The sequence below is a fragment of the Petaurus breviceps genome, unplaced genomic scaffold (assembly GCF_028583685.1).
Source record: "Petaurus breviceps papuanus isolate PSGF00001 unplaced genomic scaffold, PetGlider_PUasm1.0 79, whole genome shotgun sequence".
Classification (NCBI taxonomy): Eukaryota; Metazoa; Chordata; class Mammalia; order Diprotodontia; family Petauridae; genus Petaurus; species Petaurus breviceps.
Genome location: NW_027186523.1, coordinates 10358196 through 10369586, shown reverse-complemented (window position 1 = coordinate 10369586; position 11391 = coordinate 10358196).

Below are 11391 nucleotides of genomic sequence, written 5' to 3'. Positions count from 1 at the left end.
GATACATTGCCAGTCCCTTCATGAATTCATCCTCTGTCTGTAGAACAGTCCTAGAACCCCTGAACACATTAGCAAAGCCCTCTCCCAGGATTTCTGTAAACATACAACAAGAAAATCCTTCTTCAGGGCTTCCGAACCAACAGAAAGGCTCCCAGACCCCTGCAACAACAGCACTGTCCTTCATCAGTGGACAGTATTCACTCTGTCTGCAGGACAGTCTCCAGACCCCTGCAACAACAGCACCGTCCCTCACCAGTGGACAGTATTCACTCTCTGTCTGCAGGACAGTCTCAGGGCTTCTTAGCGAACAGCCAGGTTCCAGACAAAGACAGACAAAGTACCAGCAAAACAGCCATGTCTCCTCAGTCCTTGGCAGCTCAGGGGGCAGGTCTCAAAAGTCCAGGGCAATTCAAAGCGGCCACCAGCAATTCTCTTAGTCTCTCTCTCTCCACGAGGTGCTGCTTCCAAAAAGATCTTCCGCCTCTCTCTAGTGTCTCTCCAAATCTACCTCACCAGCTCCTCCCAGTTCAGGACTTTCTTTTCACATCAACAAGCCCATCCCACAGGTGGGATTAACAAACTCTGGGTTTTAACACAATCAATTTGAAAACCAAGCCAATACAGGGGAATCTTTAATTGCCATTACTATCACACTCATAAGAACTTTCTCATTATTAGGGCAGTTAGAAGGAGTATATGGAGACAGAGGGCACAGGTATGAATTGAATATGATAGGATGATTCCTAAGAAAAATAAAAAGGGGTGAGAAAGAGGAATGGGACAGGTAGAATGAGGTAAATTATCTCACATAAAAGAGGTAAGAGAGAGGTATTAAGGTGGAGAGGAAGATGGGGAAGGTAGAAGGAAATGCTTTAATCACATTGGAATTGGCTCAGAGAGGGAATAGCATGTACAATTAGGTATAGAAATCTGTTTTACCCTACAGGAAAGTAGAAGATGAAGGGGATAAGAGAAAAGAGGGGAAGGATGCTCATAGAAGGGAAAGTAGATTGGAAGAGGTAACAGTCAGGAGCAAAACAGTTTTCAGGAAAGACAGAGTGAAAGGAGAGAGTGAATAGAATGAACAGGGGAAATGGCATGGAGGGAAATACGTTTAGCAATCATAACTATGAAAAAATTTTGAAGTGAGTTTCTCTGATAAAGCCCTCATCTCTCAAATATATAGAAAAATGAGTCAAATTTATAAAAATAAGAGCCATTCCCCAGTTGACAAATGATCAAAAAATATGAACAGTCAGTTTTCAGATGAAGGAATCAAAGATATCTATAGTGATAGAAAAAATGCTCCAAATCAGTATTGATTAGAGAAATGCAAATTAAAACAATAATGAGGTACTGCCCTACACCTGTTAGATTGGCTAATAGGACCAAAAAAGAGAATGACAAATGTTAAAAGGGACATGGGAAATTAAAACACTTGAGCACCAATGGTGAAATTGTGAACTGATTCAGCCATTACATAGAGTCATTTGGAACTATGCCCAAATATTTATAGCCACTCTTTACTGGTGACAAAGAATTGGAAATTGAGGGGATGCCCATGAATTGGAGAATGGCTGAACAACTGGTGATATATGATGATGATGGAATACTTTTGTGATATAAGAAATTATGTTCTCAGATGTTCTCAGAAAAACCTGGAGATACTTACATGGATTGAAGCAGTGAAATGAGTAGAACCAGGAGAACAATGTACATAGTAACAGCAATATTGTTAAGATGATCAACTGTGAATGACTTAGTTATTCTAAGTAATACAATGGTCCAAGACAACTCTGAAGGGCTTATCATGAAAAATGCTATCTATCCCCAGAGAAAGAACTCATAGAATTTCAATGTAGATCAAAGCATGCTTTTTTTTACCTTATTTTTCTTGGGTTTTTATTTTGGTCTCTATTTTCTTTTACAACATGACTAATATGGAAATATGTTTTGGGTGGCTACATAAGTATAACCTATATCAAATTACTTGCCTTCTCAGTGAGTGGGGTGGGGAGGGAGGGATAGAATTTGGAACTCAACTTTAAAAATGAAGGTTGAAAATTATTTTTACATTTAATAGTGGAAAATAAAATTTGTTTTTTTTTTAAAGAATTTTATCTTTACTTGTATGGTTCTTCCTGTAGCAACAACCACAGTATAACACTCTTTTGTACAGGACCTAAAATATTTTTACACCTTCTTGTAAATATTGGAGAATGCATAAATTAATGATAGCTAGAATAGACACCAGAAGTTTTAATTGCTTTGTTTTGATGTCATTGGTCTATTAGTTAGATTCATTCTATCAAACTCAAAAAGGACTTTTCAATATTCCAGTGAAAATGTGCCTATCTTTTTAAAATAATTCAAGACTTCAGTATTGTTTTTGCCATCTACATTTTTACTAGGTAACACTTCTGGAATTTATGTTTTCAGTGGCTTTGAGTTTTTCAGTTTCTGCCTCATCAGATTTAAAAAAACTTTAATCCCCATGCCTATTTTGTCTAATCTGGGCTGATGAATGCAATTCTTATAGTGAGGCTGCACTGATTTTCCATACATTATCATGTAGCTTAGAACTGAGGTTATTAATGACAAAAACACTGTTAAACCCTTGCTAATAAAGGATAGTATATGTTAATTTCATTATAATGAATGCATTTATTACATGTTACTACTCCATCATAACAACTTATGGATATGATGGATAAATGCAGTCATTATCTTTTGTTCACTTCATGCACATTCATGGTTGGTATACTCTAGTGGTTAGCCCCATTTGCACCAAAGCAGGTGGGTATGTATAGTTCTAATTTATTCTAATGTATCTTGCCTGCTTATGGTAGTAGCACATGGAAGTGACACTCATTCTTCTAACCTCTGTATCAAGCTGACTGTCACAATGATTCTGAGATGAGTTAGAGTACAACACTATGCTGCTCTATTTCTTTGGATTTATATGAACAATTCATTATATTTACCAGGGTGCTGATCCAATTAGTGGTATTGTGAGATTTTATTATCCAACATATCAAGGTTCCATCAAGGCCTTCACAGTTCTAGTAGCTGCAGAAAACAGAGGGAACCTGCTAAACACTACTGGCTGACTTTCCTTTATTTTTCTAATGATCTCCCCTTTCAATCCCACCGATGACATTGGCAACAAATTTAAATTGGTGTATTACAATCAGAAATAGCAGTAGTAGTGATAGTTAGGTGTTTATAGCAGCAGTGAGGAAATTGAGGATCAGAGAGGTTAAAGGATCCCCTGAAGTTACAAAGGAAATTAGTGACAGTCAAAACTGAGGTCATTTTCTAGCCTTATAGTCTAAGGCTAAAGTACCTTGCACAAAGGCAAAGAGCTACAGAAATAGCTGAGGGTAAAGCCACCTTCAGGAGGAAGTCCAACAACAGACTCCAAAGACAGAGTATATAAGAATATTAATTCAGCTAAATCTTTGTGTGCATGAGCTTTTTATGTGCAATGAGATGAGGTGGGTTGGTAACCTGAAAAAGATTAAGCTGCTTTGATAGCCAGGTTCTTCTAATCTCCTTTCAGCTCCCAAGAAACATCACCCACATATTTCTCTACCTGCTGTGGGCCCAGCCAGACATTAGGAGTGTGTAGGATTGGAGCTATTTTTTTTTTTCAGTAAGTGCTCAGGTCACAACCTGACTGGGACCCCTCACCTCTAATCAGCTGATAAAGAAAACAAAAAAAAATCTGGGTACTCCTAGAGAATCGGTACTATGCTGCCTCAGTGATTCATCCCACTTGCGAAATAGTTTTGTCAAGATGGCTGAGAGCCAGTTCAGGTGGTTCATTTTTTTCCCTTGTCTTTGGCTCTGCCAAACAGCTGAGCAATGATGATAATTAATGTCAAGACTTTCTGCATCTCTGAGGCAAGGAGGGAACCCTTCAGAGAATGATTCCCCGCCAGAGTGCAAAGAAGCTCAATGAAGTGAACCAAGATTTATGTGTTTGTTACCACCACCTGTGAACAGAACCATTGAGGACAACAAAGGTTGGTGCGGCTTCAGCTTTTTTACAGTGAAGAAGGGTTGTTCCTGGAAAGGGTGGATGACAAAATTCTTGGCAATACATCTGTGATGACCACAGTCTAAAGCAAAGGGATTGAAGTCCATGAAATGTCTATACAATGCTTTCATTTCCCCTGAAAATAGTTATTTATAAGTGACATTAGAGTTTAAGGTAATTATTCCTTATACATCAGTATTTAAGGACCTGTGTTTTCATTCTTGTAGGTCTGGAGCGGTGGTAGCAATTTCACCATTCATGTTTAGAAGACCTTAGGATCATAAAATTCTAGTTTCATAGCCTTAAGGCTGGAAGGAAACTTAAAGGTCAACAAGTTCAGTACATTCCTTTTACAGATAAAAAAAAAAATAAGGCCTCAATTGGTTGCCAAACGTCGCACAATGAATGGAAGCTAGCATTAGAACTCAGGGCCTGTGATTTCAAGTCCTAAGCTGTCAAAACTGAAAATTTTTTCACTGTGTCACCAAAATCATGCTGAGAATCTTTAAATTTAGCTGGGTTGGTAGTTGGATGGCAGACATAACAGTCCTTCTTTGAATCATTTCCTGCTTGACAGATTTGACTTGAACTCCTGTTTTGCTGGTCCTTGAGGGCCAATGGTCACCACTACATCATAGTAAGGTATCAGCAAAATTGTTTAGTGGAGGATAAACAAGGAAAATCAGAAAAAATAAAATATAGCCACACAAATAAATGAGAACATTGTAAGTTCTCTATTTCCTAGTAATGTCACCTAATTCGCTAATCTCTCTGAGTGTCAGTTTCCTTTTCTGTATTACTCACTTCACACTAATATTATAAAGACAGTGGTTGACTTTGCCCCTTAAAGTTTTGCATCAAGAAGAATTTTGGGTATCATCATCAATATTATTATTATTAAATTGTAATTTAGTATATTGTGAGGAAATACCAATAGCTTTAATATTTAAATGATTTTACAAGATCCTAGAGTTAGGAAAGTATCTGTCAAAAAATCTGCAAAATATTTAAAAACCATATTCAATTAAAATACATATAAAAAGAAACTTTAGATTAAAAAATCAATGAAAGGCAACTAGATAGTCTTTTGGAATTTACCAAAGAAGTTTATAATAATGAAATAAAAAAACAAATAAGTGATATGACATCTATAAATGACAAGAAAATGTCAGAGGGAGAAAAGAGGGATTTTTAGACAGATGCTCTATTTCCATCTGGATGAATGATAATTCTTGTAGCTATATGTATGTGTGTATATATATACACAGAGAGACAGAGAGAGAGTGTGTGTGTTGTGGGACTTATTTTTCAGTTTTACTACTCCATTAGCTTTTTAATCCATGATGGAGCTTTAAGTAATACAATAGATTTTTATCGTTTTGAAGTGTACTTAACATACACTATCTGTTCATTTTCTTTTGTATGCTGAATGAGGTGACCAATAAAATTTGAAGTCATATCTTCCCAGGATGAACCTTTAGTATTGGGGACTTTCTTTGACTTTTAGTTCTTTTAATCAAAAAGACATTTCAATGGAATGGAGAGCATATGACACAATGATAATGTATCATAATTAGATGAATTGGCATTTAAAAATCATGCTCTAGTTAAGAACAAAGAAAAATAAAACTGTTGCTTCTCCATTTCATCCTCCATAATTGTTTGAGAAAATTCTGGTTTCTAGTTACTTTATTTTATAAATGCTATATAGATGTAGGCTATAGTAAGTAGTAGCAAAATTCAGATGAAAAAATATTTATTATTTGCTATCATGAATTTTCTAGGCTGTTCTTTTTTTTGTCTCTCCTAACTTTGGAATTTTTTTTACTAAAATTATTTTAAAATACAAATGGAGAATTTGCAAATAGTGTCAACTTTTATATCCTCAGAAATAAGGAAGGACTATTAAGATTCATTGTTTTAGTACTATGATAACATCCCATTCTCCCTCCCCTAGATACCCCCCTTATTTTTATGATTGCCACTTATGATTGCCCTTCCTCTTGCTTTGATGGGGTTGAGATCATCAGGGGTTTAGAAGAAATAGAAGCTGATTTCTACATCAGGAAACATGAACCACCCAATTAAATGTGCTAGATACATGGCTCAACATTCCATGTCTAACAGTATAAATAGGAGAGTAACATTATACAAAAGCATTGGTTATATCAGAGGTCTAATTGGGCCTCTTCAATCATAGTAACTCTGATTCTTAATTTTAATGTATTGAATCAAACATGAAGTCCCTAAGTGACTTAAGTGTCTATACCTTATAAAATAAAGATTCTACTTTTAGTCATAAATTCTAAGGAAGTCAAAGGCAGAAAAAAAGTCCAATATATATCAAATATTCATAACAGCAACTTTGTGGTAGCAAAGAACCAAAAACAAAGTGGTGGTTCATCTGTTGGGAAATAGTTTGGGGGAAAAACAAACTACAGTATGTGAATATGGTATAATATCTTATAGTTAAGAAATGATGGCTGTAGAATTCAGATAAATTTGATATGATATACATGAAATCATGCAGACAATTAAGGAGAACCAAAGAAGCAATATACACAGGGACTCCAACAGTATAAATGAAATTATCACTATAAAGGAGTAAAGCTCTGAGTTACTGAAAATCCAGTTAAGGTCCCCATGAACAAATTATGAAACAGATCCTCCATCATGGAAAAGAGGTGGAGGACTATCAGGGATAAAATATTGTGAATATTGTCAAATATACACTTTGATATTCTTGCTTAGTGATTTTTCCTTGCAACAAATGAGGACTTAATATTGGGAATGGGATGGGAAATGACTAGGATATAAAAACATCAATATAATGTATTTTTTTAAGCAATTGGGGTTAAGTAACTTGCTCAAGGTTACACAGCCAGTTATTTCTGGGTGTGGTGCTGAGTGTCTGAGACTGGGATTTGATCCCCAGGTCATCCCGACACTGGGGCCAGTGCTCTTACTTGCTGAGCCACCTGGTCACCCCTAATAGAATGTATTTTTGAAGGGAAAAAGAAACTCTTCTAATGTTGGCCCCTTAGGCTCCATGTGGGTCACATAACCTTGGGTTCCTCTTTACTCTTCGAAATAGTTTGACTACTTTGAGATAGGAGATGAGAACTCTACCAGGTATAATTATATTAGTCTCCCAATGAAAGATAAAACAAATTTAATAGCTTCCCACATATTGAGAACACAGTTCACAGAAATTTACCAACTGCTTCTTCATACAAGATAAGATCTTTTAGTAAAGTGTATATGCTGAACACCAATTAAAACATTACACACCTGAGGGCATTAAAATGGAGTGTCCAGCAGTAAGGTCAAAATAACCTTAGCAAAGAAAAAAAATGCCTACTGTAGAACAGCCTCATAAAATGTTTACTTATTATCCCGCATTAATGAAAAAATAAATACACCATAGAGTACAGGTAGAATAAGGCAATAATTTAACTACTTTTCCCAATCTGATTTTTTTAAGGCAACTCCTAGGTATGAACAAGCCTTAATTGGGAAATTGCTTACATTTACTCTTCCCATTGGGACATTATTTCTGGATGGCCTGTTTCTAAGTGGATCCTGGAAAATAAAGACCTCTGAGAATGGAAAACTGTAGAAAAGAAGGGGCATGATCCCCAACTGGAGAACCATTTAAATATAGACTGAGAGCTTTTGATAACTTCCAAGCAAATGCCTATTCTTAAAGCAAATTATCTGTATCTACATTCAGAATTTCCTTGTCCTAAAAGATAACAGTGTAACTTCCCAGCAATATTTATTTGTTTGTTTGTGATCCATTGATTCATTTACTTGTTTGTATTAAATCCTCCACATGGACACATCAACCTGGGGCCTGGGGAAGGCCTAGAGACTACTTACTGCTTAAGCAATCAGTTCTTTGTTAGTGTAACCAAGAGCAGTGGGTGGGCCATTTTTTCAGGTGAGAAAAAGCAAGCTGTGAAGTGAACACCTTGGATTGCTTCTGTTTGTTTGAGGCTCTTATCCTCAGGGCTGTGTTCTTTTGGCTGAGCTTACCTGTTGATCATACTGCTTAACTGTAATTATTGCAGACAGCTTTTTGGCTCCCCGCACTGCTTCATAGGCTTCATAAATCATACAAATTATTACCGCAATAGAAAACTATAATTACCCACAAACCCTGACATGCCAAAAGGTGTATTAATTAGATAAGGTAATAAATACTTTACTGCACATAGCTATAATTATTACTTCTAAAGTGACACATACGCATATACCATCTTGATATTCTCCAGCAAATGATTCAGTGTAATGCTCAGTTCATAACAAAATTGTTATCTAATTTGATTAATTTGTTAATGCTTTGCATGGTTCTTCAAATATAAGGAAGGCTTCAGAAGTGTTATGTCAGAAAGTTATTGTTATTCTCAAAGGGACAAACCATCTGATTAATTTAAAGACTGATTTGCAAGAGGAAAGACTATCATAGGGTAAGAATGGGAAAGTTTGGGTTGCTGGTCTCTTACACGGTATCTTGAAAACAAACATGATGTTTAGATGAGAAATATCTTACAATGGCAGCAGAATACAAAGATGCTATTTATTCCCAGTCTATGAGAGTACAAAATCCTCAATTTACTCTTTGTGAAAATTAAGAAAACACTTCACAAGTTCATGGAAGAGAAATCTGATATTAGGTTAGATCTAGCTACAAGAACAGATGTAGATTAGAATTTTGACATGTAAAGTAATTCCAGCAGAATGATTTTTAAAAAGCAGAGGATATTATTAGATTTATTAGTAGAAGGGTCCTTTCAGTCATCTAGTTCAACTCCCTCATTTTACAAATTAGAAAACGGAGGTACATAGAAGGGAAATGAGTTACTTAAGGTAACAATACTCCTCCCTTTTTAAAATACATATTCATATTGTCCATAATGCAGCATTCCCACTTTACAAAAACAGTTCTTATTTCAATATCTCTTGTATTTTAAAATATGCACAACAGATGAATTGCTTTGGGATTAATATTCCAGATGACTATCCAAGAACAATATGCTTTGGGGTACCAACAGCTTGACAACAATGATAACCAATTAGTTAACATTGGTTTAATACTGAATTGAGTCTATGAAACAGCTAGGATCCAAGAAGGAAGCCAAAAGGCCTTTGATAAGCAATATCTATAGGAACCCAACCAACAATATGTAGACCAAAAGGCTTCAAACAATTGGCAGGTTTATCTACAGAAATGGTGGCATTTTATGGTAGCAATGCAAAACCAGATCATGGCTATCAGAAATCACCACTAGACTTACTGATTGATTCACATTTTGTAAGACACTGCTCAACATATCACTTCTGGTTGAAAAAAATGTAGTATTTTCTTAAATATTTAGAAAGACACGATCAGTTGACTAAAATTAAACATCAAAAGATCACTATCTTTCATAAACTAACAGATGGCAACTTCTAGAGCTACAAATACAAATCCCAAAATGTCCTGAAAGAATTCAACAAACACACTTGAACCATAGCTTTATCACAGACAAAGCTACTGACCATAACAACCTACATATAACACATACTCATAAAAGAACAGTTTTTAATGAATGTCACTGTATCAAATTCCCAAACTATGTAAGATAAAAAAGCTCTTAAAATATAAAGACCTAGTTGAAAAAATTCAAAATTACTTGGGAATAGGATAAAGTGCATATCATCCCTATTGTCTTATTTCCATCCGAGATTGTCCAAAAAATACTTTCTGTGAACCTGTAGAAGTTGAGCTTACGTTCCAATGCTGTTATTATTTGTAACAGAAAAATACAAAAAAAAAATAGAAGAATAATAGCAAGGTAGTGAAGTCTTCCAAGATAATTTTTATCTGAGCACCACTGAATAAAAAAGATGAGAAGAATAAAGATAAAATAATAATATCAGCTGGTGTGATGGTTGTTGTTCTCATTATGAAAGACAGCATGGAGAAGCAGACAGAGAGGAGACCTTGGAATTTGGAGGTTGGATCAGGTCACGGACATACTGGTTATGTGATATTGGACAATTCATTTAATCTTTCAATATCCAAGGCAATTATTTGAAACTACAAATTGCAGCAGTTGCCATTCTGCATTGGTAGAATGCCTTTCTTACTGGGAGATTCCTCTATCAATAAAGTCACAGGCTTGTCAAAATAAAAATAATAATAGTGTTTTATGACATGTTAGAATTGCTATAGTATTTTCCTTGCATCTACACTGTGAAATAAGTAACACAAGTGAAACCAATAGTAAAGGAAGCAAGCATTCACTAAGTACCCACTCACTATGTGCCAGGCATTGTGCTGAACACTTTATAAATATATCATTTGATCTTCACAAAAGCTCCGTCAATTCATAACTAAAAATACCTAACATTGTGCGGCTAGGTGGCACAGTGAATAGAGCATTGGCCGTGGAGTCAGGAGTACCTGAGTTCAAATCCAGCCTCAGACACTTAACACAAAAACTAGCCATGTGACCTTGGGCAAGTCACTTAACCCCAATTGCTTTCCAAAAAGCAAAAAAAACAAAACAAAACAAAAAACCAAAACTAACATTTATATAGCTTTTACTTTGTTCCAGGCACTAGGGTAAGTGTTTTACATTTGTTATCTCATTTGACCATCACAATCAAACCGGGAGTATGTTTAGAAAACAGATATTAAATATCTCCCTCCCTCCCAATCACTGTCCAAGCAGGTCCCTATAGTAATTTTGTGTGTTTGTCTTTCTTTTCTAAATTAGTAAAGCCTTTGCATTCTGTACAAGCCCCTAAAACCTGCATGTTCTAATTGCATACTAATCAGATGTAGCAATATCACAAAGATAGAGTAATTCAGCCACTTTACAAAAGAAGGAATGGTTGGGCAGGTGTGCTGTTGCCTTCGCCAAGGGTGGGGTAGAGGGTGAGAGTGAAATCAAGAGTGGGAGGGGCTCACCTTAATCCTCTCAGAGGATGTTCAGCAATGGGTTCTACTGGATTTCTTTTTCATGTGGCACTCCCTAATGAATTTCTCAATAATGGCAAAAATGAGAACAGCTGAGTCAATTCTCATTAGATTTTTAAATTGTTCACAAAGTCTAGATTCTCAACAGGAAATCATGGGACTCTTTAGGTAATCACATGCTAGATCTGTTTCTGAATGATCCATTTAAAAATCTCATTTGAAAAGAATTGTACCTAATGAAAACCATCCATTCTTATACTCCTGGGAATAGCTTTGACTCACCCCAACTACTATACCTCCCTGAAAAATAATAACATTTGAATAAACAGATCACAAATGAATGTAAGCTGACATCTGAAGTGCATTGGTCTTGGTGTCA